This window comes from Anomaloglossus baeobatrachus, chromosome 9 (assembly GCF_048569485.1).
Source record: "Anomaloglossus baeobatrachus isolate aAnoBae1 chromosome 9, aAnoBae1.hap1, whole genome shotgun sequence".
NCBI lineage: Eukaryota > Metazoa > Chordata > Amphibia > Anura > Aromobatidae > Anomaloglossus > Anomaloglossus baeobatrachus.
In genome coordinates this window covers 164,582,940-164,609,181 of record NC_134361.1, presented here as the reverse complement: position 1 = coordinate 164,609,181, position 26,242 = coordinate 164,582,940, and the positions used below count along the sequence as shown (strand labels likewise).

Below are 26,242 nucleotides of genomic sequence, written 5' to 3'. Positions count from 1 at the left end.
TTGTCGAAAATCCACTTGTGACTTTTAGGATCGCTACTTCCAATAGGTGGCGCTGTGCTAGAGTTTGTCTCCTTTACTGGAGAGACAATTTGAATATTTCCCAGAGGGGCATTGCAGCTATAAGTCCCCTTACCTGGCAGCCAGACTGGCTTGCAAAGTCTCCTTAAGGAGAATAGTGTTCCCCCGTGGAATTTTAGGGGCATTGCAGCTATAAGTCCCCTTACCTGGCAGCCAGACTGGCTTGCAAAGTCTCCTTAAGGAGAATAGTGTTCCCCCGTGGTCCCCACATAGCTTTCTCATGAGCCAGATCAGACACCCCCATACTTTGCACTGACGAGGGGCAAGCACCCCGAAACACCGTGTCTGCAAATTGGGATTCTGATCTGGCTTATATATCCTGAGTCATATTGCAAAGGATTGTCGAAAATCCACTTGTGACTTTTAGGATCGCTACTTCCAATAGGTGGCGCTGTGCTAGAGTTTGTCTCCTTTACTGGAGAGACAATTTGAATATTTCCCAGAGGGGCATTGCAGCTATAAGTCCCCTTACCTGGCAGCCAGACTGGCTTGCAAAGTCTCCTTAAGGAGAATAGTGTTCCCCCGTGGAATTTTAGGGGCATTGCAGCTATAAGTCCCCTTACCTGGCAGCCAGACTGGCTTGCAAAGTCTCCTTAAGGAGAATAGTGTTCCCCCGTGGTCCCCACATAGCTTTCTCATGAGCCAGATCAGACACCCCCATACTTTGCACTGACGAGGGGCAAGCACCCCGAAACACCGTGTCTGCAAATTGGGATTCTGATCTGGCTTATATATCCTGAGTCATATTGCAAAGGATTGTCGAAAATCCACTTGTGACTTTTAGGATCGCTACTTCCAATAGGTGGCGCTGTGCTAGAGTTTGTCTCCTTTACTGGAGAGACAATTTGAATATTTCCCAGAGGGGCATTGCAGCTATAAGTCCCCTTACCTGGCAGCCAGACTGGCTTGCAAAGTCTCCTTAAGGAGAATAGTGTTCCCCCGTGGAATTTTAGGGGCATTGCAGCTATAAGTCCCCTTACCTGGCAGCCAGACTGGCTTGCAAAGTCTCCTTAAGGAGAATAGTGTTCCCCCGTGGTCCCCACATAGCTTTCTCATGAGCCAGATCAGACACCCCCATACTTTGCACTGACGAGGGGCAAGCACCCCGAAACACCGTGTCTGCAAATTGGGATTCTGATCTGGCTTATATATCCTGAGTCATATTGCAAAGGATTGTCGAAAATCCACTTGTGACTTTTAGGATCGCTACTTCCAATAGGTGGCGCTGTGCTAGAGTTTGTCTCCTTTACTGGAGAGACAATTTGAATATTTCCCAGAGGGGCATTGCAGCTATAAGTCCCCTTACCTGGCAGCCAGACTGGCTTGCAAAGTCTCCTTAAGGAGAATAGTGTTCCCCCGTGGAATTTTAGGGGCATTGCAGCTATAAGTCCCCTTACCTGGCAGCCAGACTGGCTTGCAAAGTCTCCTTAAGGAGAATAGTGTTCCCCCGTGGTCCCCACATAGCTTTCTCATGAGCCAGATCAGACACCCCCATACTTTGCACTGACGAGGGGCAAGCACCCCGAAACACCGTGTCTGCAAATTGGGATTCTGATCTGGCTTATATATCCTGAGTCATATTGCAAAGGATTGTCGAAAATCCACTTGTGACTTTTAGGATCGCTACTTCCAATAGGTGGCGCTGTGCTAGAGTTTGTCTCCTTTACTGGAGAGACAATTTGAATATTTCCCAGAGGGGCATTGCAGCTATAAGTCCCCTTACCTGGCAGCCAGACTGGCTTGCAAAGTCTCCTTAAGGAGAATAGTGTTCCCCCGTGGAATTTTAGGGGCATTGCAGCTATAAGTCCCCTTACCTGGCAGCCAGACTGGCTTGCAAAGTCTCCTTAAGGAGAATAGTGTTCCCCCGTGGTCCCCACATAGCTTTCTCATGAGCCAGATCAGACACCCCCATACTTTGCACTGACGAGGGGCAAGCACCCCGAAACACCGTGTCTGCAAATTGGGATTCTGATCTGGCTTATATATCCTGAGTCATATTGCAAAGGATTGTCGAAAATCCACTTGTGACTTTTAGGATCGCTACTTCCAATAGGTGGCGCTGTGCTAGAGTTTGTCTCCTTTACTGGAGAGACAATTTGAATATTTCCCAGAGGGGCATTGCAGCTATAAGTCCCCTTACCTGGCAGCCAGACTGGCTTGCAATGTCTCCTTAAGGAGAATAGTGTTCCCCCGTGGAATTTTAGGGGCATTGCAGCTATAAGTCCCCTTACCTGGCAGCCAGACTGGCTTGCAAAGTCTCCTTAAGGAGAATAGTGTTCCCCCGTGGTCCCCACATAGCTTTCTCATGAGCCAGATCAGACACCCCCATACTTTGCACTGACGAGGGGCAAGCACCCCGAAACACCGTGTCTGCAAATTGGGATTCTGATCTGGCTTATATATCCTGAGTCATATTGCAAAGGATTGTCGAAAATCCACTTGTGACTTTTAGGATCGCTACTTCCAATAGGTGGCGCTGTGCTAGAGTTTGTCTCCTTTACTGGAGAGACAATTTGAATATTTCCCAGAGGGGCATTGCAGCTATAAGTCCCCTTACCTGGCAGCCAGACTGGCTTGCAAAGTCTCCTTAAGGAGAATAGTGTTCCCCCGTGGAATTTTAGGGGCATTGCAGCTATAAGTCCCCTTACCTGGCAGCCAGACTGGCTTGCAAAGTCTCCTTAAGGAGAATAGTGTTCCCCCGTGGTCCCCACATAGCTTTCTCATGAGCCAGATCAGACACCCCCATACTTTGCACTGACGAGGGGCAAGCACCCCGAAACACCGTGTCTGCAAATTGGGATTCTGATCTGGCTTATATATCCTGAGTCATATTGCAAAGGATTGTCGAAAATCCACTTGTGACTTTTAGGATCGCTACTTCCAATAGGTGGCGCTGTGCTAGAGTTTGTCTCCTTTACTGGAGAGACAATTTGAATATTTCCCAGAGGGGCATTGCAGCTATAAGTCCCCTTACCTGGCAGCCAGACTGGCTTGCAAAGTCTCCTTAAGGAGAATAGTGTTCCCCCGTGGAATTTTAGGGGCATTGCAGCTATAAGTCCCCTTACCTGGCAGCCAGACTGGCTTGCAAAGTCTCCTTAAGGAGAATAGTGTTCCCCCGTGGTCCCCACATAGCTTTCTCATGAGCCAGATCAGACACCCCCATACTTTGCACTGACGAGGGGCAAGCACCCCGAAACACCGTGTCTGCAAATTGGGATTCTGATCTGGCTTATATATCCTGAGTCATATTGCAAAGGATTGTCGAAAATCCACTTGTGACTTTTAGGATCGCTACTTCCAATAGGTGGCGCTGTGCTAGAGTTTGTCTCCTTTACTGGAGAGACAATTTGAATATTTCCCAGAGGGGCATTGCAGCTATAAGTCCCCTTACCTGGCAGCCAGACTGGCTTGCAATGTCTCCTTAAGGAGAATAGTGTTCCCCCGTGGAATTTTAGGGGCATTGCAGCTATAAGTCCCCTTACCTGGCAGCCAGACTGGCTTGCAAAGTCTCCTTAAGGAGAATAGTGTTCCCCCGTGGTCCCCACATAGCTTTCTCATGAGCCAGATCAGACACCCCCATACTTTGCACTGACGAGGGGCAAGCACCCCGAAACACCGTGTCTGCAAATTGGGATTCTGATCTGGCTTATATATCCTGAGTCATATTGCAAAGGATTGTCGAAAATCCACTTGTGACTTTTAGGATCGCTACTTCCAATAGGTGGCGCTGTGCTAGAGTTTGTCTCCTTTACTGGAGAGACAATTTGAATATTTCCCAGAGGGGCATTGCAGCTATAAGTCCCCTTACCTGGCAGCCAGACTGGCTTGCAAAGTCTCCTTAAGGAGAATAGTGTTCCCCCGTGGAATTTTAGGGGCATTGCAGCTATAAGTCCCCTTACCTGGCAGCCGGACTGGCTTGCAAAGTCTCCTTAAGGAGAATAGTGTTCCCCCGTGGTCCCCACATAGCTTTCTCATGAGCCAGATCAGACACCCCCATACTTTGCACTGACGAGGGGCAAGCACCCCGAAACACCGTGTCTGCAAATTGGGATTCTGATCTGGCTTATATATCCTGAGTCATATTGCAAAGGATTGTCGAAAATCCACTTGTGACTTTTAGGATCGCTACTTCCAATAGGTGGCGCTGTGCTAGAGTTTGTCTCCTTTACTGGAGAGACAATTTGAATATTTCCCAGAGGGGCATTGCAGCTATAAGTCCCCTTACCTGGCAGCCAGACTGGCTTGCAAAGTCTCCTTAAGGAGAATAGTGTTCCCCCGTGGAATTTTAGGGGCATTGCAGCTATAAGTCCCCTTACCTGGCAGCCAGACTGGCTTGCAAAGTCTCCTTAAGGAGAATAGTGTTCCCCCGTGGTCCCCACATAGCTTTCTCATGAGCCAGATCAGACACCCCCATACTTTGCACTGACGAGGGGCAAGCACCCCGAAACACCGTGTCTGCAAATTGGGATTCTGATCTGGCTTATATATCCTGAGTCATATTGCAAAGGATTGTCGAAAATCCACTTGTGACTTTTAGGATCGCTACTTCCAATAGGTGGCGCTGTGCTAGAGTTTGTCTCCTTTACTGGAGAGACAATTTGAATATTTCCCAGAGGGGCATTGCAGCTATAAGTCCCCTTACCTGGCAGCCAGACTGGCTTGCAAAGTCTCCTTAAGGAGAATAGTGTTCCCCCGTGGAATTTTAGGGGCATTGCAGCTATAAGTCCCCTTACCTGGCAGCCAGACTGGCTTGCAAAGTCTCCTTAAGGAGAATAGTGTTCCCCCGTGGTCCCCACATAGCTTTCTCATGAGCCAGATCAGACACCCCCATACTTTGCACTGACGAGGGGCAAGCACCCCGAAACACCGTGTCTGCAAATTGGGATTCTGATCTGGCTTATATATCCTGAGTCATATTGCAAAGGATTGTCGAAAATCCACTTGTGACTTTTAGGATCGCTACTTCCAATAGGTGGCGCTGTGCTAGAGTTTGTCTCCTTTACTGGAGAGACAATTTGAATATTTCCCAGAGGGGCATTGCAGCTATAAGTCCCCTTACCTGGCAGCCAGACTGGCTTGCAAAGTCTCCTTAAGGAGAATAGTGTTCCCCCGTGGAATTTTAGGGGCATTGCAGCTATAAGTCCCCTTACCTGGCAGCCAGACTGGCTTGCAAAGTCTCCTTAAGGAGAATAGTGTTCCCCCGTGGTCCCCACATAGCTTTCTCATGAGCCAGATCAGACACCCCCATACTTTGCACTGACGAGGGGCAAGCACCCCGAAACACCGTGTCTGCAAATTGGGATTCTGATCTGGCTTATATATCCTGAGTCATATTGCAAAGGATTGTCGAAAATCCACTTGTGACTTTTAGGATCGCTACTTCCAATAGGTGGCGCTGTGCTAGAGTTTGTCTCCTTTACTGGAGAGACAATTTGAATATTTCCCAGAGGGGCATTGCAGCTATAAGTCCCCTTACCTGGCAGCCAGACTGGCTTGCAAAGTCTCCTTAAGGAGAATAGTGTTCCCCCGTGGAATTTTAGGGGCATTGCAGCTATAAGTCCCCTTACCTGGCAGCCAGACTGGCTTGCAAAGTCTCCTTAAGGAGAATAGTGTTCCCCCGTGGTCCCCACATAGCTTTCTCATGAGCCAGATCAGACACCCCCATACTTTGCACTGACGAGGGGCAAGCACCCCGAAACACCGTGTCTGCAAATTGGGATTCTGATCTGGCTTATATATCCTGAGTCATATTGCAAAGGATTGTCGAAAATCCACTTGTGACTTTTAGGATCGCTACTTCCAATAGGTGGCGCTGTGCTAGAGTTTGTCTCCTTTACTGGAGAGACAATTTGAATATTTCCCAGAGGGGCATTGCAGCTATAAGTCCCCTTACCTGGCAGCCAGACTGGCTTGCAAAGTCTCCTTAAGGAGAATAGTGTTCCCCCGTGGAATTTTAGGGGCATTGCAGCTATAAGTCCCCTTACCTGGCAGCCAGACTGGCTTGCAAAGTCTCCTTAAGGAGAATAGTGTTCCCCCGTGGTCCCCACATAGCTTTCTCATGAGCCAGATCAGACACCCCCATACTTTGCACTGACGAGGGGCAAGCACCCCGAAACACCGTGTCTGCAAATTGGGATTCTGATCTGGCTTATATATCCTGAGTCATATTGCAAAGGATTGTCGAAAATCCACTTGTGACTTTTAGGATCGCTACTTCCAATAGGTGGCGCTGTGCTAGAGTTTGTCTCCTTTACTGGAGAGACAATTTGAATATTTCCCAGAGGGGCATTGCAGCTATAAGTCCCCTTACCTGGCAGCCAGACTGGCTTGCAATGTCTCCTTAAGGAGAATAGTGTTCCCCCGTGGAATTTTAGGGGCATTGCAGCTATAAGTCCCCTTACCTGGCAGCCAGACTGGCTTGCAAAGTCTCCTTAAGGAGAATAGTGTTCCCCCGTGGTCCCCACATAGCTTTCTCATGAGCCAGATCAGACACCCCCATACTTTGCACTGACGAGGGGCAAGCACCCCGAAACACCGTGTCTGCAAATTGGGATTCTGATCTGGCTTATATATCCTGAGTCATATTGCAAAGGATTGTCGAAAATCCACTTGTGACTTTTAGGATCGCTACTTCCAATAGGTGGCGCTGTGCTAGAGTTTGTCTCCTTTACTGGAGAGACAATTTGAATATTTCCCAGAGGGGCATTGCAGCTATAAGTCCCCTTACCTGGCAGCCAGACTGGCTTGCAAAGTCTCCTTAAGGAGAATAGTGTTCCCCCGTGGAATTTTAGGGGCATTGCAGCTATAAGTCCCCTTACCTGGCAGCCGGACTGGCTTGCAAAGTCTCCTTAAGGAGAATAGTGTTCCCCCGTGGTCCCCACATAGCTTTCTCATGAGCCAGATCAGACACCCCCATACTTTGCACTGACGAGGGGCAAGCACCCCGAAACACCGTGTCTGCAAATTGGGATTCTGATCTGGCTTATATATCCTGAGTCATATTGCAAAGGATTGTCGAAAATCCACTTGTGACTTTTAGGATCGCTACTTCCAATAGGTGGCGCTGTGCTAGAGTTTGTCTCCTTTACTGGAGAGACAATTTGAATATTTCCCAGAGGGGCATTGCAGCTATAAGTCCCCTTACCTGGCAGCCAGACTGGCTTGCAAAGTCTCCTTAAGGAGAATAGTGTTCCCCCGTGGAATTTTAGGGGCATTGCAGCTATAAGTCCCCTTACCTGGCAGCCAGACTGGCTTGCAAAGTCTCCTTAAGGAGAATAGTGTTCCCCCGTGGTCCCCACATAGCTTTCTCATGAGCCAGATCAGACACCCCCATACTTTGCACTGACGAGGGGCAAGCACCCCGAAACACCGTGTCTGCAAATTGGGATTCTGATCTGGCTTATATATCCTGAGTCATATTGCAAAGGATTGTCGAAAATCCACTTGTGACTTTTAGGATCGCTACTTCCAATAGGTGGCGCTGTGCTAGAGTTTGTCTCCTTTACTGGAGAGACAATTTGAATATTTCCCAGAGGGGCATTGCAGCTATAAGTCCCCTTACCTGGCAGCCAGACTGGCTTGCAAAGTCTCCTTAAGGAGAATAGTGTTCCCCCGTGGAATTTTAGGGGCATTGCAGCTATAAGTCCCCTTACCTGGCAGCCAGACTGGCTTGCAAAGTCTCCTTAAGGAGAATAGTGTTCCCCCGTGGTCCCCACATAGCTTTCTCATGAGCCAGATCAGACACCCCCATACTTTGCACTGACGAGGGGCAAGCACCCCGAAACACCGTGTCTGCAAATTGGGATTCTGATCTGGCTTATATATCCTGAGTCATATTGCAAAGGATTGTCGAAAATCCACTTGTGACTTTTAGGATCGCTACTTCCAATAGGTGGCGCTGTGCTAGAGTTTGTCTCCTTTACTGGAGAGACAATTTGAATATTTCCCAGAGGGGCATTGCAGCTATAAGTCCCCTTACCTGGCAGCCAGACTGGCTTGCAAAGTCTCCTTAAGGAGAATAGTGTTCCCCCGTGGAATTTTAGGGGCATTGCAGCTATAAGTCCCCTTACCTGGCAGCCAGACTGGCTTGCAAAGTCTCCTTAAGGAGAATAGTGTTCCCCCGTGGTCCCCACATAGCTTTCTCATGAGCCAGATCAGACACCCCCATACTTTGCACTGACGAGGGGCAAGCACCCCGAAACACCGTGTCTGCAAATTGGGATTCTGATCTGGCTTATATATCCTGAGTCATATTGCAAAGGATTGTCGAAAATCCACTTGTGACTTTTAGGATCGCTACTTCCAATAGGTGGCGCTGTGCTAGAGTTTGTCTCCTTTACTGGAGAGACAATTTGAATATTTCCCAGAGGGGCATTGCAGCTATAAGTCCCCTTACCTGGCAGCCAGACTGGCTTGCAAAGTCTCCTTAAGGAGAATAGTGTTCCCCCGTGGAATTTTAGGGGCATTGCAGCTATAAGTCCCCTTACCTGGCAGCCAGACTGGCTTGCAAAGTCTCCTTAAGGAGAATAGTGTTCCCCCGTGGTCCCCACATAGCTTTCTCATGAGCCAGATCAGACACCCCCATACTTTGCACTGACGAGGGGCAAGCACCCCGAAACACCGTGTCTGCAAATTGGGATTCTGATCTGGCTTATATATCCTGAGTCATATTGCAAAGGATTGTCGAAAATCCACTTGTGACTTTTAGGATCGCTACTTCCAATAGGTGGCGCTGTGCTAGAGTTTGTCTCCTTTACTGGAGAGACAATTTGAATATTTCCCAGAGGGGCATTGCAGCTATAAGTCCCCTTACCTGGCAGCCAGACTGGCTTGCAAAGTCTCCTTAAGGAGAATAGTGTTCCCCCGTGGAATTTTAGGGGCATTGCAGCTATAAGTCCCCTTACCTGGCAGCCAGACTGGCTTGCAAAGTCTCCTTAAGGAGAATAGTGTTCCCCCGTGGTCCCCACATAGCTTTCTCATGAGCCAGATCAGACACCCCCATACTTTGCACTGACGAGGGGCAAGCACCCCGAAACACCGTGTCTGCAAATTGGGATTCTGATCTGGCTTATATATCCTGAGTCATATTGCAAAGGATTGTCGAAAATCCACTTGTGACTTTTAGGATCGCTACTTCCAATAGGTGGCGCTGTGCTAGAGTTTGTCTCCTTTACTGGAGAGACAATTTGAATATTTCCCAGAGGGGCATTGCAGCTATAAGTCCCCTTACCTGGCAGCCAGACTGGCTTGCAAAGTCTCCTTAAGGAGAATAGTGTTCCCCCGTGGAATTTTAGGGGCATTGCAGCTATAAGTCCCCTTACCTGGCAGCCAGACTGGCTTGCAAAGTCTCCTTAAGGAGAATAGTGTTCCCCCGTGGTCCCCACATAGCTTTCTCATGAGCCAGATCAGACACCCCCATACTTTGCACTGACGAGGGGCAAGCACCCCGAAACACCGTGTCTGCAAATTGGGATTCTGATCTGGCTTATATATCCTGAGTCATATTGCAAAGGATTGTCGAAAATCCACTTGTGACTTTTAGGATCGCTACTTCCAATAGGTGGCGCTGTGCTAGAGTTTGCCTCCTTTACTGGAGAGACAATTTGAATATTTCCCAGAGGGGCATTGCAGCTATAAGTCCCCTTACCTGGCAGCCAGACTGGCTTGCAAAGTCTCCTTAAGGAGAATAGTGTTCCCCCGTGGAATTTTAGGGGCATTGCAGCTATAAGTCCCCTTACCTGGCAGCCAGACTGGCTTGCAAAGTCTCCTTAAGGAGAATAGTGTTCCCCCGTGGTCCCCACATAGCTTTCTCATGAGCCAGATCAGACACCCCCATACTTTGCACTGACGAGGGGCAAGCACCCCGAAACACCGTGTCTGCAAATTGGGATTCTGATCTGGCTTATATATCCTGAGTCATATTGCAAAGGATTGTCGAAAATCCACTTGTGACTTTTAGGATCGCTACTTCCAATAGGTGGCGCTGTGCTAGAGTTTGTCTCCTTTACTGGAGAGACAATTTGAATATTTCCCAGAGGGGCATTGCAGCTATAAGTCCCCTTACCTGGCAGCCAGACTGGCTTGCAAAGTCTCCTTAAGGAGAATAGTGTTCCCCCGTGGAATTTTAGGGGCATTGCAGCTATAAGTCCCCTTACCTGGCAGCCAGACTGGCTTGCAAAGTCTCCTTAAGGAGAATAGTGTTCCCCCGTGGTCCCCACATAGCTTTCTCATGAGCCAGATCAGACACCCCCATACTTTGCACTGACGAGGGGCAAGCACCCCGAAACACCGTGTCTGCAAATTGGGATTCTAATCTGGCTTATATATCCTGAGTCATATTGCAAAGGATTGTCGAAAATCCACTTGTGACTTTTAGGATCGCTACTTCCAATAGGTGGCGCTGTGCTAGAGTTTGTCTCCTTTACTGGAGAGACAATTTGAATATTTCCCAGAGGGGCATTGCAGCTATAAGTCCCCTTACCTGGCAGCCAGACTGGCTTGCAAAGTCTCCTTAAGGAGAATAGTGTTCCCCCGTGGAATTTTAGGGGCATTGCAGCTATAAGTCCCCTTACCTGGCAGCCAGACTGGCTTGCAAAGTCTCCTTAAGGAGAATAGTGTTCCCCCGTGGTCCCCACATAGCTTTCTCATGAGCCAGATCAGACACCCCCATACTTTGCACTGACGAGGGGCAAGCACCCCGAAACACCGTGTCTGCAAATTGGGATTCTGATCTGGCTTATATATCCTGAGTCATATTGCAAAGGATTGTCGAAAATCCACTTGTGACTTTTAGGATCGCTACTTCCAATAGGTGGCGCTGTGCTAGAGTTTGTCTCCTTTACTGGAGAGACAATAGGAATAAACAGGTAACTTTCTTTGGAGTGGAAGCGGAGAGATCGCACCAGATGCCAATTCTAGATCTTATCACACCTGTGGTCACTGCAGCAGCAGGTGAATCCACTTTGTCCAAAAGGGATCTATTCCATTCAATTGCAAATGATCTAGATAAGACAGAGAACTGCAGCACGGGACATAGCCGAGTTGGTCAGGTTGAGTGGTGATGAGTTTGCTATTTGGATGAATAAAGAAAGTCAAAAGTGTGAAAGATAAAAAACAAAAGGAGGAAGTGTGAAAAGTGAATGGGCCAAATTGAGGTGCATATGAAGACGTATGCTTTCTTCCAATTCATTAAACCGGGCTAATATGAATCAGGTGAATTGAGTTCTGCTTTTGGAAACTGGGTTAAGAAGGGGTGCACCGTTCCTGGAGGTACTGCAATACCAGGTCAATGCGTGGAGTGGACAGAGCAAGCTCTTTTTCCATCTCCCTGTTCTAAAAATCCATTTAATATATGGTCCCCAGATAGGGGACGTATCAGATATTAAACTGATAAGAACAGATGAGATTTCATCCGCAAATTTCAGAAAACGGTCATCGGCCACCACACAAAAGCGCAGTGCCGCAGGTGATCGCCTCCCGAGCCCAGGAACCACCAGCCATAAGGGGACGTAAGCACCAAAAGGCGCAACAATCCCCGAGGCCGGCGGTTGTGCAAGCCCGGGCCCCTCCCAGCCAAGACCAAGGCAAACCCAATGAAGGGACTACACTTGATCTTAGCCAAAAGGCCGAGAAGCGATAACCAGAATTGGTTTGGGCCTCGAGTGGCACCCTGGCCTATGCCGGACACATCTTAGGGAGAGAGAGCGAGAGGGAGACAAACCCACGCCTACAGAAGACATTTTGTCACCCAAGCCAACCCTTGAAAAGGCTGCTTTGCAGAGCAAAAACAAGAAGAATGGTGCGTTTTGCAGCCGCCGCCCCCCACTGCAATGAATCTGAATAACTCCTCCTTTAGGGCGCAAGCAACTCCCCTCCCCCTTGCAGTCTTTCCAATTCACGATACAAAAAGACGGACAGGACAGGTTGCCTGACTTTCCGTCACTGCCACCCTTTGCCATCCTTACCCGTAGAAAGCCCTTTCATCATCCCCAAACCCTAATCTTTTCCCTTTCCTTCCCAGCCCCCAAACCCTGCCCTCTGTACCCTTCTCACCACCCGCATCCCTTCTCCTGTCATCCCCCTACCACCCGGGAAAAAAAGAGCTTGCCCCCTCCTTACACTAGCCCACCCTCCCACCCAAAGAACAACTTCTGCTGCGCAGCTTGTTTTCTAGGCAGCAGCGCTATTGTGATGTCAGCGGGGGCATTGTGACAAGCCGCCAGTGTTCCGTCTCTTCATGTTGTGCACAGTTCAAACGGAAAATACATCAACAGGCAGACTACAGAAAAACTTACTATCAAAGGTTAGAGGGGGGCTTTCTCAGAGGGCTTTTTACAGTTTTTCTATTCCCAATTAGCCGTTTAAGTGTACTTATTGAAAGTAGTAATTCTTTCATAGGCCGCCCTTTCTTAGTATTTGACGTTCCTTATATTGCGGTATGAGGCTTTGCAGCAGGTTGCAAACATTCATCACCCATGACTGTCCCCAATTGAGCTCAGAAGCTCAATGTCTATCATGACCTCTCTTTTAGAATGTCCAAGAGCAAGCAAACTATTCCTCCAGGAGAGGGCGCCAACAGACTACTAAAGAGATCATCATTACTCAAAGAAAACCCCAAAAACCAATGCATGATAGGAATAAACAGGTAACTTTCTTTGGAGTGGAAGCGGAGAGATCGCACCAGATGCCAATTCTAGATCTTATCACACCTGTGGTCACTGCAGCAGCAGGTGAATCCACTTTGTCCAAAAGGGATCTATTCCATTCAATTGCAAATGATCTAGATAAGACAGAGAACTGCAGCACGGGACATAGCCGAGTTGGTCAGGTTGAGTGGTGATGAGTTTGCTATTTGGATGAATAAAGAAAGTCAAAAGTGTGAAAGATAAAAAACAAAAGGAGGAAGTGTGAAAAGTGAATGGGCCAAATTGAGGTGCATATGAAGACGTATGCTTTCTTCCAATTCATTAAACCGGGCTAATATGAATCAGGTGAATTGAGTTCTGCTTTTGGAAACTGGGTTAAGAAGGGGTGCACCGTTCCTGGAGGTACTGCAATACCAGGTCAATGCGTGGAGTGGACAGAGCAAGCTCTTTTTCCATCTCCCTGTTCTAAAAATCCATTTAATATATGGTCCCCAGATAGGGGACGTATCAGATATTAAACTGATAAGAACAGATACTACACTTGATCTTAGCCAAAAGGCCGAGAAGCGATAACCAGAATTGGTTTGGGCCTCGAGTGGCACCCTGGCCTATGCCGGACACATCTTAGGGAGAGAGAGCGAGAGGGAGACAAACCCACGCCTACAGAAGACATTTTGTCACCCAAGCCAACCCTTGAAAAGGCTGCTTTGCAGAGCAAAAACAAGAAGAATGGTGCGTTTTGCAGCCGCCGCCCCCCACTGCAATGAATCTGAATAACTCCTCCTTTAGGGCGCAAGCAACTCCCCTCCCCCTTGCAGTCTTTCCAATTCACGATACAAAAAGACGGACAGGACAGGTTGCCTGACTTTCCGTCACTGCCACCCTTTGCCATCCTTACCCGTAGAAAGCCCTTTCATCATCCCCAAACCCTAATCTTTTCCCTTTCCTTCCCAGCCCCCAAACCCTGCCCTCTGTACCCTTCTCACCACCCGCATCCCTTCTCCTGTCATCCCCCTACCACCCGGGAAAAAAAGAGCTTGCCCCCTCCTTACACTAGCCCACCCTCCCACCCAAAGAACAACTTCTGCTGCGCAGCTTGTTTTCTAGGCAGCAGCGCTATTGTGATGTCAGCGGGGGCATTGTGACAAGCCGCCAGTGTTCCGTCTCTTCATGTTGTGCACAGTTCAAACGGAAAATACATCAACAGGCAGACTACAGAAAAACTTACTATCAAAGGTTAGAGGGGGGCTTTCTCAGAAGGCTTTTTACAGTTTTTCTATTCCCAATTAGCCGTTTAAGTGTACTTATTGAAAGTAGTAATTCTTTCATAGGCCGCCCTTTCTTAGTATTTGACGTTCCTTATATTGCGGTATGAGGCTTTGCAGCAGGTTGCAAACATTCATCACCCATGACTGTCCCCAATTGAGCTCAGAAGCTCAATGTCTATCATGACCTCTCTTTTAGAATGTCCAAGAGCAAGCAAACTATTCCTCCAGGAGAGGGCGCCAACAGACTACTAAAGAGATCATCATTACTCAAAGAAAACCCCAAAAACCAATGCATGATAGGAATAAACAGGTAACTTTCTTTGGAGTGGAAGCGGAGAGATCGCACCAGATGCCAATTCTAGATCTTATCACACCTGTGGTCACTGCAGCAGCAGGTGAATCCACTTTGTCCAAAAGGGATCTATTCCATTCAATTGCAAATGATCTAGATAAGACAGAGAACTGCAGCACGGGACATAGCCGAGTTGGTCAGGTTGAGTGGTGATGAGTTTGCTATTTGGATGAATAAAGAAAGTCAAAAGTGTGAAAGATAAAAAACAAAAGGAGGAAGTGTGAAAAGTGAATGGGCCAAATTGAGGTGCATATGAAGACGTATGCTTTCTTCCAATTCATTAAACCGGGCTAATATGAATCAGGTGAATTGAGTTCTGCTTTTGGAAACTGGGTTAAGAAGGGGTGCACCGTTCCTGGAGGTACTGCAATACCAGGTCAATGCGTGGAGTGGACAGAGCAAGCTCTTTTTCCATCTCCCTGTTCTAAAAATCCATTTAATATATGGTCCCCAGATAGGGGACGTATCAGATATTAAACTGATAAGAACAGATACTACACTTGATCTTAGCCAAAAGGCCGAGAAGCGATAACCAGAATTGGTTTGGGCCTCGAGTGGCACCCTGGCCTATGCCGGACACATCTTAGGGAGAGAGAGCGAGAGGGAGACAAACCCACGCCTACAGAAGACATTTTGTCACCCAAGCCAACCCTTGAAAAGGCTGCTTTGCAGAGCAAAAACAAGAAGAATGGTGCGTTTTGCAGCCGCCGCCCCCACTGCAATGAATCTGAATAACTCCTCCTTTAGGGCGCAAGCAACTCCCCTCCCCCTTGCAGTCTTTCCAATTCACGATACAAAAAGACGGACAGGACAGGTTGCCTGACTTTCCGTCACTGCCACCCTTTGCCATCCTTACCCGTAGAAAGCCCTTTCATCATCCCCAAACCCTAATCTTTTCCCTTTCCTTCCCAGCCCCCAAACCCTGCCCTCTGTACCCTTCTCACCACCCGCATCCCTTCTCCTGTCATCCCCCTACCACCCGGGAAAAAAAGAGCTTGCCCCCTCCTTACACTAGCCCACCCTCCCACCCAAAGAACAACTTCTGCTGCGCAGCTTGTTTTCTAGGCAGCAGCGCTATTGTGATGTCAGCGGGGGCATTGTGACAAGCCGCCAGTGTTCCGTCTCTTCATGTTGTGCACAGTTCAAACGGAAAATACATCAACAGGCAGACTACAGAAAAACTTACTATCAAAGGTTAGAGGGGGGCTTTCTCAGAGGGCTTTTTACAGTTTTTCTATTCCCAATTAGCCGTTTAAGTGTACTTATTGAAAGTAGTAATTCTTTCATAGGCCGCCCTTTCTTAGTATTTGACGTTCCTTATATTGCGGTATGAGGCTTTGCAGCAGGTTGCAAACATTCATCACCCATGACTGTCCCCAATTGAGCTCAGAAGCTCAATGTCTATCATGACCTCTCTTTTAGAATGTCCAAGAGCAAGCAAACTATTCCTCCAGGAGAGGGCGCCAACAGACTACTAAAGAGATCATCATTACTCAAAGAAAACCCCAAAAACCAATGCATGATAGGAATAAACAGGTAACTTTCTTTGGAGTGGAAGCGGAGAGATCGCACCAGATGCCAATTCTAGATCTTATCACACCTGTGGTCACTGCAGCAGCAGGTGAATCCACTTTGTCCAAAAGGGATCTATTCCATTCAATTGCAAATGATCTAGATAAGACAGAGAACTGCAGCACGGGACATAGCCGAGTTGGTCAGGTTGAGTGGTGATGAGTTTGCTATTTGGATGAATAAAGAAAGTCAAAAGTGTGAAAGATAAAAAACAAAAGGAGGAAGTGTGAAAAGTGAATGGGCCAAATTGAGGTGCATATGAAGACGTATGCTTTCTTCCAATTCATTAAACCGGGCTAATATGAATCAGGTGAATTGAGTTCTGCTTTTGGAAACTGGGTTAAGAAGGGGTGCACCGTTCCTGGAGGTACTGCAATACCAGGTCAATGCGTGGAGTGGACAGAGCAAGCTCTTTTTCCATCTCCCTGTTCTAAAAATCCATTTAATATATGGTCCCCAGATAGGGGACGTATCAGATATTAAACTGATAAGAACAGATACTACACTTGATCTTAGCCAAAAGGCCGAGAAGCGATAACCAGAATTGGTTTTGGCCTCGAGTGGCACCCTGGCCTATGCCGGACACATCTTAGGGAGAGAGAGCGAGAGGGAGACAAACCCACGCCTACAGAAGACATTTTGTCACCCAAGCCAACCCTTGAAAAGGCTGCTTTGCAGAGCAAAAACAAGAAGAATGGTGCGTTTTGCAGCCGCCGCCCCCCACTGCAATGAATCTGAATAACTCCTCCTTTAGGGCGCAAGCAACTCCCCTCCCCCTTGCAGTCTTTCCAATTCACGATACAAAAAGACGGACAGGACAGGTTGCCTGACTTTCCGTCACTGCCACCCTTTGCCATCCTTACCCGTAGAAAGCCCTTTCATCATCCCCAAACCCTAATCTTTTCCCTTTCCTTCCCAGCCCCCAAACCCTGCCCTCTGTACCCTTCTCACCACCCGCATCCCTTCTCCTGTCATCCCCCTACCACCCGGGAAAAAAAGAGCTTGCCCCCTCCTTACACTAGCCCACCCTCCCACCCAAAGAACAACTTCTGCTGCGCAGCTTGTTTTCTAGGCAGCAGCGCTATTGTGATGTCAGCGGGGGCATTGTGACAAGCCGCCAGTGTTCCGTCTCTTCATGTTGTGCACAGTTCAAACGGAAAATACATCAACAGGCAGACTACAGAAAAACTTACTATCAAAGGTTAGAGGGGGGCTTTCTCAGAGGGCTTTTTACAGTTTTTCTATTCCCAATTAGCCGTTTAAGTGTACTTATTGAAAGTAGTAATTCTTTCATAGGCCGCCCTTTCTTAGTATTTGACGTTCCTTATATTGCGGTATGAGGCTTTGCAGCAGGTTGCAAACATTCATCACCCATGACTGTCCCCAATTGAGCTCAGAAGCTCAATGTCTATCATGACCTCTCTTTTAGAATGTCCAAGAGCAAGCAAACTATTCCTCCAGGAGAGGGCGCCAACAGACTACTAAAGAGATCATCATTACTCAAAGAAAACCCCAAAAACCAATGCATGATAGGAATAAACAGGTAACTTTCTTTGGAGTGGAAGCGGAGAGATCGCACCAGATGCCAATTCTAGATCTTATCACACCTGTGGTCACTGCAGCAGCAGGTGAATCCACTTTGTCCAAAAGGGATCTATTCCATTCAATTGCAAATGATCTAGATAAGACAGAGAACTGCAGCACGGGACATAGCCGAGTTGGTCAGGTTGAGTGGTGATGAGTTTGCTATTTGGATGAATAAAGAAAGTCAAAAGTGTGAAAGATAAAAAACAAAAGGAGGAAGTGTGAAAAGTGAATGGGCCAAATTGAGGTGCATATGAAGACGTATGCTTTCTTCCAATTCATTAAACCGGGCTAATATGAATCAGGTGAATTGAGTTCTGCTTTTGGAAACTGGGTTAAGAAGGGGTGCACCGTTCCTGGAGGTACTGCAATACCAGGTCAATGCGTGGAGTGGACAGAGCAAGCTCTTTTTCCATCTCCCTGTTCTAAAAATCCATTTAATATATGGTCCCCAGATAGGGGACGTATCAGATATTAAACTGATAAGAACAGATACTACACTTGATCTTAGCCAAAAGGCCGAGAAGCGATAACCAGAATTGGTTTGGGCCTCGAGTGGCACCCTGGCCTATGCCGGACACATCTTAGGGAGAGAGAGCGAGAGGGAGACAAACCCACGCCTACAGAAGACATTTTGTCACCCAAGCCAACCCTTGAAAAGGCTGCTTTGCAGAGCAAAAACAAGAAGAATGGTGCGTTTTGCAGCCGCCGCCCCCCACTGCAATGAATCTGAATAACTCCTCCTTTAGGGCGCAAGCAACTCCCCTCCCCCTTGCAGTCTTTCCAATTCACGATACAAAAAGACGGACAGGACAGGTTGCCTGACTTTCCGTCACTGCCACCCTTTGCCATCCTTACCCGTAGAAAGCCCTTTCATCATCCCCAAACCCTAATCTTTTCCCTTTCCTTCCCAGCCCCCAAACCCTGCCCTCTGTACCCTTCTCACCACCCGCATCCCTTCTCCTGTCATCCCCCTACCACCCGGGAAAAAAAGAGCTTGCCCCCTCCTTACACTAGCCCACCCTCCCACCCAAAGAACAACTTCTGCTGCGCAGCTTGTTTTCTAGGCAGCAGCGCTATTGTGATGTCAGCGGGGGCATTGTGACAAGCCGCCAGTGTTCCGTCTCTTCATGTTGTGCACAGTTCAAACGGAAAATACATCAACAGGCAGACTACAGAAAAACTTACTATCAAAGGTTAGAGGGGGGCTTTCTCAGAGGGCTTTTTACAGTTTTTCTATTCCCAATTAGCCGTTTAAGTGTACTTATTGAAAGTAGTAATTCTTTCATAGGCCGCCCTTTCTTAGTATTTGACGTTCCTTATATTGCGGTATGAGGCTTTGCAGCAGGTTGCAAACATTCATCACCCATGACTGTCCCCAATTGAGCTCAGAAGCTCAATGTCTATCATGACCTCTCTTTTAGAATGTCCAAGAGCAAGCAAACTATTCCTCCAGGAGAGGGCGCCAACAGACTACTAAAGAGATCATCATTACTCAAAGAAAACCCCAAAAACCAATGCATGATAGGAATAAACAGGTAACTTTCTTTGGAGTGGAAGCGGAGAGATCGCACCAGATGCCAATTCTAGATCTTATCACACCTGTGGTCACTGCAGCAGCAGGTGAATCCACTTTGTCCAAAAGGGATCTATTCCATTCAATTGCAAATGATCTAGATAAGACAGAGAACTGCAGCACGGGACATAGCCGAGTTGGTCAGGTTGAGTGGTGATGAGTTTGCTATTTGGATGAATAAAGAAAGTCAAAAGTGTGAAAGATAAAAAACAAAAGGAGGAAGTGTGAAAAGTGAATGGGCCAAATTGAGGTGCATATGAAGACGTATGCTTTCTTCCAATTCATTAAACCGGGCTAATATGAATCAGGTGAATTGAGTTCTGCTTTTGGAAACTGGGTTAAGAAGGGGTGCACCGTTCCTGGAGGTACTGCAATACCAGGTCAATGCGTGGAGTGGACAGAGCAAGCTCTTTTTCCATCTCCCTGTTCTAAAAATCCATTTAATATATGGTCCCCAGATAGGGGACGTATCAGATATTAAACTGATAAGAACAGATTTTTGATTTAATGAAGCTTTCCAAAGCACCGCAAAAATGCATGACCGAAGTCACACCAAAAACAGTGCAAAGGCTAGGATTCGTGTGGACCCCTCCGTGAGAAGAGGATCCCCAAAAATCAACCCCGTCCCTCCGAGCCAGAAGGCCACAGAGAGGGTCAGGGATCTTCGGTGCTCCCCCAAGCCGAAGCCTGGTTGAGCCTTGTTGTTGCTCCCAGCGTCCACCGAGGCATCTTACCCAAGTGGAGTAGGGAGCTACTAGTCGTTGGTTTCGCAGCCGAGACTGCCCGGACCGTCAACCGGTGTTGGTTTCTCAGCCCAAGGCTGACCGGACCTCCAACCGGGTGTTGGTTTCTCAGCCCAAGGCTGACCGGACCTCCAACCGGGTGTTGGTTTCTCAGCCCAAGGCTAACCGGACCTCCAACCGGGTGTTGGTTTCTCAGCCAAAGCTGACCCGGACCTCCAACCGGGTGTTGGTTTCTCAGCCCAAAGCTGACCGGACCTCCGACCGGGATTATAAAAATTTCCCTTCTTAGCCAGAAGGCCGGGATAGGGCAATATGCTTGGAAAGTATGAATAGGCAAGGCGCGGCGTGCGACAGAGTCTGAGGCTTACCAGGGTCCCAACCTAGCAAGTTCAGACTCCCTCCAGGGTGTCCATTCCTGGGGCACATTGCACCATAACCCCCACACTTACTCAGTCTAATAGCCTCGATCCTGGTAGGGCCATGGTTTCCTCTAGATGGATATACTATCCTCCCAAAGTACTAACAAGCGCAACCTTCCAGCGTGCATTGCATCATTGTACTAAGGTGGCCGGAGCCTTAAACCACCTTTTCGAACGATACTACACTTGATCTTAGCCAAAAGGCCGAGAAGCGATAACCAGAATTGGTTTGGGCCTCGAGTGGCACCCTGGCCTATGCCGGACACATCTTAGGGAGAGAGAGCGAGAGGGAGACAAACCCACGCCTACAGAAGACATTTTGTCACCCAAGCCAACCCTTGAAAAGGCTGCTTTGCAGAGCAAAAACAAGAAGAATGGTGCGTTTTGCAGCCGCCGCCCCCCACTGCAATGAATCTGAATAACTCCTCCTTTAGGGCGCAAGCAACTCCCCTCCCCCTTGCAGTCTTTCCAATTCACGATACAAAAAGACGGACAGGACAGGTTGCCTGACTTTCCGTCACTGCCACCCTTTGCCATCCTTACCCGTAGAAAGCCCTTTCATCATCCCCAAACCCTAATCTTTTCCCTTTCCTTCCCAGCCCCCAAACCCTGCCCTCTGTACCCTTCTCACCACCCGCATCCCTTCTCCTGTCATCCCCCTACCACCCGGGAAAAAAAGAGCTTGCCCCCTCCTTACACTAGCCCACCCTCCCACCCAAAGAACAACTTCTGCTGCGCAGCTTGTTTTCTAGGCAGCAGCGCTATTGTGATGTCAGCGGGGGCATTGTGACAAGCCGCCAGTGTTCCGTCTCTTCATGTTGTGCACAGTTCAAACGGAAAATACATCAACAGGCAGACTACAGAAAAACTTACTATCAAAGGTTAGAGGGGGGCTTTCTCAGAGGGCTTTTTACAGTTTTTCTATTCCCAATTAGCCGTTTAAGTGTACTTATTGAAAGTAGTAATTCTTTCATAGGCCGCCCTTTCTTAGTATTTGACGTTCCTTATATTGCGGTATGAGGCTTTGCAGCAGGTTGCAAACATTCATCACCCATGACTGTCCCCAATTGAGCTCAGAAGCTCAATGTCTATCATGACCTCTCTTTTAGAATGTCCAAGAGCAAGCAAACTATTCCTCCAGGAGAGGGCGCCAACAGACTACTAAAGAGATCATCATTACTCAAAGAAAACCCCAAAAACCAATGCATGATAGGAATAAACAGGTAACTTTCTTTGGAGTGGAAGCGGAGAGATCGCACCAGATGCCAATTCTAGATCTTATCACACCTGTGGTCACTGCAGCAGCAGGTGAATCCACTTTGTCCAAAAGTGATCTATTCCATTCAATTGCAAATGATCTAGATAAGACAGAGAACTGCAGCACGGGACATAGCCGAGTTGGTCAGGTTGAGTGGTGATGAGTTTGCTATTTGGATGAATAAAGAAAGTCAAAAGTGTGAAAGATAAAAAACAAAAGGAGGAAGTGTGAAAAGTGAATGGGCCAAATTGAGGTGCATATGAAGACGTATGCTTTCTTCCAATTCATTAAACCGGGCTAATATGAATCAGGTGAATTGAGTTCTGCTTTTGGAAACTGGGTTAAGAAGGGGTGCACCGTTCCTGGAGGTACTGCAATACCAGGTCAATGCGTGGAGTGGACAGAGCAAGCTCTTTTTCCATCTCCCTGTTCTAAAAATCCATTTAATATATGGTCCCCAGATAGGGGACGTATCAGATATTAAACTGATAAGAACAGATACTACACTTGATCTTAGCCAAAAGGCCGAGAAGCGATAACCAGAATTGGTTTGGGCCTCGAGTGGCACCCTGGCCTATGCCGGACACATCTTAGGGAGAGAGAGCGAGAGGGAGACAAACCCACGCCTACAGAAGACATTTTGTCACCCAAGCCAACCCTTGAAAAGGCTGCTTTGCAGAGCAAAAACAAGAAGAATGGTGCGTTTTGCAGCCGCCGCCCCCCACTGCAATGAATCTGAATAACTCCTCCTTTAGGGCGCAAGCAACTCCCCTCCCCCTTGCAGTCTTTCCAATTCACGATACAAAAAGACGGACAGGACAGGTTGCCTGACTTTCCGTCACTGCCACCCTTTGCCATCCTTACCCGTAGAAAGCCCTTTCATCATCCCCAAACCCTAATCTTTTCCCTTTCCTTCCCAGCCCCCAAACCCTGCCCTCTGTACCCTTCTCACCACCCGCATCCCTTCTCCTGTCATCCCCCTACCACCCGGGAAAAAAAGAGCTTGCCCCCTCCTTACACTAGCCCACCCTCCCACCCAAAGAACAACTTCTGCTGCGCAGCTTGTTTTCTAGGCAGCAGCGCTATTGTGATGTCAGCGGGGGCATTGTGACAAGCCGCCAGTGTTCCGTCTCTTCATGTTGTGCACAGTTCAAACGGAAAATACATCAACAGGCAGACTACAGAAAAACTTACTATCAAAGGTTAGAGGGGGGCTTTCTCAGAGGGCTTTTTACAGTTTTTCTATTCCCAATTAGCCGTTTAAGTGTACTTATTGAAAGTAGTAATTCTTTCATAGGCCGCCCTTTCTTAGTATTTGACGTTCCTTATATTGCGGTATGAGGCTTTGCAGCAGGTTGCAAACATTCATCACCCATGACTGTCCCCAATTGAGCTCAGAAGCTCAATGTCTATCATGACCTCTCTTTTAGAATGTCCAAGAGCAAGCAAACTATTCCTCCAGGAGAGGGCGCCAACAGACTACTAAAGAGATCATCATTACTCAAAGAAAACCCCAAAAACCAATGCATGATAGGAATAAACAGGTAACTTTCTTTGGAGTGGAAGCGGAGAGATCGCACCAGATGCCAATTCTAGATCTTATCACACCTGTGGTCACTGCAGCAGCAGGTGAATCCACTTTGTCCAAAAGGGATCTATTCCATTCAATTGCAAATGATCTAGATAAGACAGAGAACTGCAGCACGGGACATAGCCGAGTTGGTCAGGTTGAGTGGTGATGAGTTTGCTATTTGGATGAATAAAGAAAGTCAAAAGTGTGAAAGATAAAAAACAAAAGGAGGAAGTGTGAAAAGTGAATGGGCCAAATTGAGGTGCATATGAAGACGTATGCTTTCTTCCAATTCATTAAACCGGGCTAATATGAATCAGGTGAATTGAGTTCTGCTTTTGGAAACTGGGTTAAGAAGGGGTGCACCGTTCCTGGAGGTACTGCAATACCAGGTCAATGCGTGGAGTGGACAGAGCAAGCTCTTTTTCCATCTCCCTGTTCTAAAAATCCATTTAATATATGGTCCCCAGATAGGGGACGTATCAGATATTAAACTGATAAGAACAGATACTACACTTGATCTTAGCCAAAAGGCCGAGAAGCGATAACCAGAATTGGTTTGGGCCTCGAGTGGCACCCTGGCCTATGCCGGACACATCTTAGGGAGAGAGAGCGAGAGGGAGACAAACCCACGCCTACAGAAGACATTTTGTCACCCAAGCCAACCCTTGAAAAGGCTGCTTTGCAGAGCAAAAACAAGAAGAATGGTGCGTTTTGCAGCCGCCGCCCCCCACTGCAATGAATCTGAATAACTCCTCCTTTAGGGCGCAAGCAACTCCCCTCCCCCTTGCAGTCTTTCCAATTCACGATACAAAAAGACGGACAGGACAGGTTGCCTGACTTTCCGTCACTGCCACCCTTTGCCATCCTTACCCGTAGAAAGCCCTTTCATCATCCCCAAACCCTAATCTTTTCCCTTTCCTTCCCAGCCCCCAAACCCTGCCCTCTGTACCCTTCTCACCACCCGCATCCCTTCTCCTGTCATCCCCCTACCACCCGGGAAAAAAAGAGCTTGCCCCCTCCTTACACTAGCCCACCCTCCCACCCAAAGAACAACTTCTGCTGCGCAGCTTGTTTTCTAGGCAGCAGCGCTATTGTGATGTCAGCGGGGGCATTGTGACAAGCCGCCAGTGTTCCGTCTCTTCATGTTGTGCACAGTTCAAACGGAAAATACATCAACAGGCAGACTACAGAAAAACTTACTATCAAAGGTTAGAGGGGGGCTTTCTCAGAGGGCTTTTTACAGTTTTTCTATTCCCAATTAGCCGTTTAAGTGTACTTATTGAAAGTAGTAATTCTTTCATAGGCCGCCCTTTCTTAGTATTTGACGTTCCTTATATTGCGGTATGAGGCTTTGCAGCAGGTTGCAAACATTCATCACCCATGACTGTCCCCAATTGAGCTCAGAAGCTCAATGTCTATCATGACCTCTCTTTTAGAATGTCCAAGAGCAAGCAAACTATTCCTCCAGGAGAGGGCGCCAACAGACTACTAAAGAGATCATCATTACTCAAAGAAAACCCCAAAAACCAATGCATGATAGGAATAAACAGGTAACTTTCTTTGGAGTGGAAGCGGAGAGATCGCACCAGATGCCAATTCTAGATCTTATCACACCTGTGGTCACTGCAGCAGCAGGTGAATCCACTTTGTCCAAAAGTGATCTATTCCATTCAATTGCAAATGATCTAGATAAGACAGAGAACTGCAGCACGGGACATAGCCGAGTTGGTCAGGTTGAGTGGTGATGAGTTTGCTATTTGGATGAATAAAGAAAGTCAAAAGTGTGAAAGATAAAAAACAAAAGGAGGAAGTGTGAAAAGTGAATGGGCCAAATTGAGGTGCATATGAAGACGTATGCTTTCTTCCAATTCATTAAACCGGGCTAATATGAATCAGGTGAATTGAGTTCTGCTTTTGGAAACTGGGTTAAGAAGGGGTGCACCGTTCCTGGAGGTACTGCAATACCAGGTCAATGCGTGGAGTGGACAGAGCAAGCTCTTTTTCCATCTCCCTGTTCTAAAAATCCATTTAATATATGGTCCCCAGATAGGGGACGTATCAGATATTAAACTGATAAGAACAGATACTACACTTGATCTTAGCCAAAAGGCCGAGAAGCGATAACCAGAATTGGTTTGGGCCTCGAGTGGCACCCTGGCCTATGCCGGACACATCTTAGGGAGAGAGAGCGAGAGGGAGACAAACCCACGCCTACAGAAGACATTTTGTCACCCAAGCCAACCCTTGAAAAGGCTGCTTTGCAGAGCAAAAACAAGAAGAATGGTGCGTTTTGCAGCCGCCGCCCCCCACTGCAATGAATCTGAATAACTCCTCCTTTAGGGCGCAAGCAACTCCCCTCCCCCTTGCAGTCTTTCCAATTCACGATACAAAAAGACGGACAGGACAGGTTGCCTGACTTTCCGTCACTGCCACCCTTTGCCATCCTTACCCGTAGAAAGCCCTTTCATCATCCCCAAACCCTAATCTTTTCCCTTTCCTTCCCAGCCCCCAAACCCTGCCCTCTGTACCCTTCTCACCACCCGCATCCCTTCTCCTGTCATCCCCCTACCACCCGGGAAAAAAAGAGCTTGCCCCCTCCTTACACTAGCCCACCCTCCCACCCAAAGAACAACTTCTGCTGCGCAGCTTGTTTTCTAGGCAGCAGCGCTATTGTGATGTCAGCGGGGGCATTGTGACAAGCCGCCAGTGTTCCGTCTCTTCATGTTGTGCACAGTTCAAACGGAAAATACATCAACAGGCAGACTACAGAAAAACTTACTATCAAAGGTTAGAGGGGGGCTTTCTCAGAGGGCTTTTTACAGTTTTTCTATTCCCAATTAGCCGTTTAAGTGTACTTATTGAAAGTAGTAATTCTTTCATAGGCCGCCCTTTCTTAGTATTTGACGTTCCTTATATTGCGGTATGAGGCTTTGCAGCAGGTTGCAAACATTCATCACCCATGACTGTCCCCAATTGAGCTCAGAAGCTCAATGTCTATCATGACCTCTCTTTTAGAATGTCCAAGAGCAAGCAAACTATTCCTCCAGGAGAGGGCGCCAACAGACTACTAAAGAGATCATCATTACTCAAAGAAAACCCCAAAAACCAATGCATGATAGGAATAAACAGGTAACTTTCTTTGGAGTGGAAGCGGAGAGATCGCACCAGATGCCAA

General features: G+C 47.7%; 9 non-coding genes and 1 pseudogene across 9 annotated transcripts; all 10 read right to left on the bottom strand.

Moving 5' to 3' along the window:
* Nucleotides 1-11,324: 11,324 nt before the first annotated feature.
* On the bottom strand, nucleotides 11,325-11,509 carry LOC142253316 (U2 spliceosomal RNA). Its single transcript, XR_012726617.1, has one exon. It is a non-coding gene; the product is annotated as a U2 spliceosomal RNA (small nuclear RNA).
* A 1,593-nt stretch (nucleotides 11,510-13,102) lies between these two features.
* LOC142252064 (U2 spliceosomal RNA) lies at nucleotides 13,103-13,293 on the bottom strand. Its single transcript, XR_012725460.1, has one exon. It is a non-coding gene; the product is annotated as a U2 spliceosomal RNA (small nuclear RNA).
* Nucleotides 13,294-14,681: 1,388 nt separating this feature from the next.
* On the bottom strand, nucleotides 14,682-14,872 carry LOC142252063 (U2 spliceosomal RNA). Its single transcript, XR_012725459.1, has one exon. It is a non-coding gene; the product is annotated as a U2 spliceosomal RNA (small nuclear RNA).
* A 1,387-nt stretch (nucleotides 14,873-16,259) lies between these two features.
* LOC142252061 (U2 spliceosomal RNA) lies at nucleotides 16,260-16,450 on the bottom strand. Its single transcript, XR_012725457.1, has one exon. It is a non-coding gene; the product is annotated as a U2 spliceosomal RNA (small nuclear RNA).
* Nucleotides 16,451-17,838: 1,388 nt separating this feature from the next.
* Nucleotides 17,839-18,029, bottom strand: LOC142252060 (U2 spliceosomal RNA). The gene has a single exon (XR_012725456.1). It is a non-coding gene; the product is annotated as a U2 spliceosomal RNA (small nuclear RNA).
* A 1,388-nt stretch (nucleotides 18,030-19,417) lies between these two features.
* Nucleotides 19,418-19,613, bottom strand: LOC142253137 (U2 spliceosomal RNA). The gene has a single exon (XR_012726455.1). It is a non-coding gene; the product is annotated as a U2 spliceosomal RNA (small nuclear RNA).
* A 697-nt stretch (nucleotides 19,614-20,310) lies between these two features.
* Nucleotides 20,311-20,452, bottom strand: LOC142253761 (U2 spliceosomal RNA; annotated as a pseudogene).
* A 1,388-nt stretch (nucleotides 20,453-21,840) lies between these two features.
* Nucleotides 21,841-22,031, bottom strand: LOC142252059 (U2 spliceosomal RNA). The gene has a single exon (XR_012725455.1). It is a non-coding gene; the product is annotated as a U2 spliceosomal RNA (small nuclear RNA).
* Nucleotides 22,032-23,419: 1,388 nt separating this feature from the next.
* LOC142252058 (U2 spliceosomal RNA) lies at nucleotides 23,420-23,610 on the bottom strand. Its single transcript, XR_012725454.1, has one exon. It is a non-coding gene; the product is annotated as a U2 spliceosomal RNA (small nuclear RNA).
* A 1,388-nt stretch (nucleotides 23,611-24,998) lies between these two features.
* Nucleotides 24,999-25,189, bottom strand: LOC142252057 (U2 spliceosomal RNA). Its single transcript, XR_012725453.1, has one exon. It is a non-coding gene; the product is annotated as a U2 spliceosomal RNA (small nuclear RNA).
* Between the last annotated feature and the right edge of the window lie 1,053 nt (nucleotides 25,190-26,242).